At 39.5% G+C, this 3056-nt stretch overlaps 1 pseudogene; it reads right to left on the bottom strand.

Annotated features, from left to right (window-relative positions):
• Window positions 1–1177: 1177 nt before the first annotated feature.
• LOC102727841 (olfactory receptor 8C8-like) lies at window positions 1178–2181 on the bottom strand (annotated as a pseudogene).
• Between the last annotated feature and the right edge of the window lie 875 nt (window positions 2182–3056).

The following is a 3056-nucleotide window of genomic DNA, read 5'->3' as shown; positions in this document are numbered from 1 at the left end:
AGCCTGGTGGTGGGTATTGAGGAGGGCACATTCTGCATGGAGCACTGGGTGTTATGCACAAATAATGAATCATGGAACACTTCCTCTAAAACTAATGATGTAATGTATGGGGATTAACATCACACAAAAAAAATAACAAATAGAAAAAATAAATAAATAAATAAAATAAAACATTGGGCTCTGCATCGTTGGCTGGGTGATCTTGAGCAAATTGCATAATTATTTCCTCCTCTAAAGAACAGGTTAAAGAGACTTACCTTTTAATATAATTTGTAAAGAATGTGGCACATGTATGGGCCACAGATTTGATTTGACCAAAGGGAGGAGTCAAATTATATAGTGAAAGAATAAACCCCAACAGAACAAGGTTTTTGCCATATATTTTTTGTTTGTCTTTTGAAAGCAGGAACAGATCTTCCTTTGCAAAACGGAATCCCTGTTAACACAGTTAGGCAAACAAAGAATCTTGACATTGCTCATGACACTATTCTGTAGCCAAGAATATTATTGTGTGATTTTTAATCACAATCACAATCCATGGTTACATAGACAAGTGGTGGCAATTTCAATTCTCTTTATGACAAAATATCAGTTGACCACTACAGAAACAGAGGCATTCATTATTAGTGGGGATTGAAGAAGGTGAGCAGAATAGTGTGGCTCATTCATTCCCAAGCATCCTCAAGAATAAAAGAAAGAAGCTAGGTTCAACAAGGTATTCACTTCCTTTCCCTATACGGGACTAAAAATCAAGAACAAGAACCATTATTAAAAGAACCCTAAAATTTTCTGCATTTTTTTTACAACTATACTGTGCCCACAATTTTTATCATACCTTCTCTGTTTTAATGCAATTATAAGTAATAAAACCCTTGAAACAGGAAAGTGCTCTGTGTAATTGTTTCAGAGAAAGTAAAAAAAGAAATGAACTGGTAAGACAGCATGCTACCTGATTGCTTATCTTGGATAGGAAAGACAAGAGAAAAAATAATAGGTAGTGCTATCCTTAGATAGGGAAGGTTATCCTAGTGTCTTCAACTGATATGGGGAATAAAGATCAGTTTGGGTTCACCTTGGAACTGAGGATGACCCTCAAGAAGAGAAAAAAGAAATTAAAGTAGAAAGCCTGCCAAAAAGACTTTACAAAGGTAAGGAAAAGAAAAGAATAGGAAGAAGAGGATAAGGAAGAGCAGAAAGTGGACAAAAAGACAGAGCAAATGAGGGATAGATGGTTCTGCTCAGTTTGTAATTCTCTTCAGGGTTTTCTTCAGAGCAAGTTTGATATCTTTGTTCCTGAGACTATAAATTAAAGGGTTAAGCATGGGCACCACATTGGTGTAAAACACTGAGAAAATTTTCCCTTGGCCCACAGACCCAGCAGATGATGGTTTGACGTGAGTGAGCAACCCAAATCCATAGAACAGACCAACAGTTACTAGGTGGGAGCCACAGGTGCTGAAGGCTTTGAACCAACCCTGAGATGAGGAGATGTGAAGGATATTGGAAAGAATCTAAATATAAGAAATACAGATAATGAGGCTAGATACAATGACAACTGTCATTGTATGCCCACAATAACAGAAGTCACCAGCTCACTGGCATAGGTGCTGCTGCAGGAGAGCTGGAGGAGGGGGAAGATGTCACACATGTAATGGCTGATGATGTTGGAATCACAAAAGGACAATCTGACCATGTCCCCTGTGTGGACCATAGCACCAGCAAACCCCATCACGTTTGAACCAGACATCAGAAGAGAACAGAACTGAGGGGACATGGTGACTGTGTACAGCAGGGGTTTACAGATGGCCACATAGCGATCATAGGCCATCGCTGTCAACACATAGCACTCAGAGTTGACAAAAAAGCAGAAGAAAAATAGGTGGGTCATGCATTCTGTAAAGGAGATGATGTTCTTCTCTGAAATAAAGCTTATCAGCATTTTGGGGGTGAAGACAAATGAATAACAGAGATCAATAAAGGACAGATTGAAGAGGAAAAAGTACATTGGGGTGTGAAGGTGAGAATTCAGGTAAATTAAATTAATTAAGCTCAAATTGCCACCACAGTGACCCCATAGTTCACCAAAAACAGAAAAAACAGAGGTAGTTGGAGTTCAGGTTGGTCTGTTAATCCCATAAGGATAAACTCAGTCACAGAAGAGTCATTTTCCACAGCCATTCATTTCACGGGTGTGATCTGCAGGAACAGAGGTAGAAGGTGACATTAACAATGGACCCTCACTCTTTGTCTCCAAAGGAAGAGATGAATCTGCTCGTTTACAAGCTCAAGGTTGTCATGCAAGGAATCCAAGGAGCAAGATTTCTTCTGATTATTCCTAATGATTCCTCATTCTCCTTTACTTCCACTCATGTGGTTTGTCTCTGTGCAGAAAGAATACTGATAGACCCACAATGTCTCTGCACATCATTTCCTCCCTTCTCCCCAGTATCCATTCAGGTTTAGGGCTGACAAGAGCAATAAATTAATAAATTGGTGGTGTTCCCCACAACCCTTGATTTGTGCAGGTTGGAGTCTGAAAGGAAATTATGAAGACAAATGTCATTCAACCCTCATTTTCCTTTTCCTGGAAGCCTCACTGCTGCTGGACCTTAAGGCCACTTCTACTCTAAAGTCCTGGGGGGGTCAAAGTTTCTGACAAGAAAGGAGGCAATATACATAAGCACAGCCCTCAGTCTTTGACATGCTAAAAGAGGTATTCTGGAGAACAGGCCGTGATCTCTGAGAATTTGCCCAGAAGTCCTCTTCACTTGAAAGAAGGAAAACAACCTCATAATGAGCTCCAAAACAATCAGTTGACTCAAACAGGAATCTATTCCATGACCTGTAGTTCTGGGAAAATTGATTAGAAGCACAGAAAATTATTCTCTCGCTCATTATTTCCTTCCAAGTTAAATGAGTCCATTGAGGGTAGAAATTATTGAGCCCATATTCATATCCTGTGTCGCAAGCCTAACACTGGATCCTTTGAGACTCAATGTTTTGCTCAGTTTATAATTTGACAATAAGAATTCCTAATCCCCAAAGCAGAGGAATGA

The sequence above is a fragment of the Leptonychotes weddellii genome, unplaced genomic scaffold (assembly GCF_054177405.1).
Source record: "Leptonychotes weddellii isolate Sample4059 unplaced genomic scaffold, ASM5417740v2 HiC_scaffold_9102, whole genome shotgun sequence".
Taxonomy (NCBI): domain Eukaryota; kingdom Metazoa; phylum Chordata; class Mammalia; order Carnivora; family Phocidae; genus Leptonychotes; species Leptonychotes weddellii.
The sequence above is the reverse complement of the archived record's forward strand: the minus strand, read 5'-3'. Positions and strand labels throughout refer to the sequence as shown.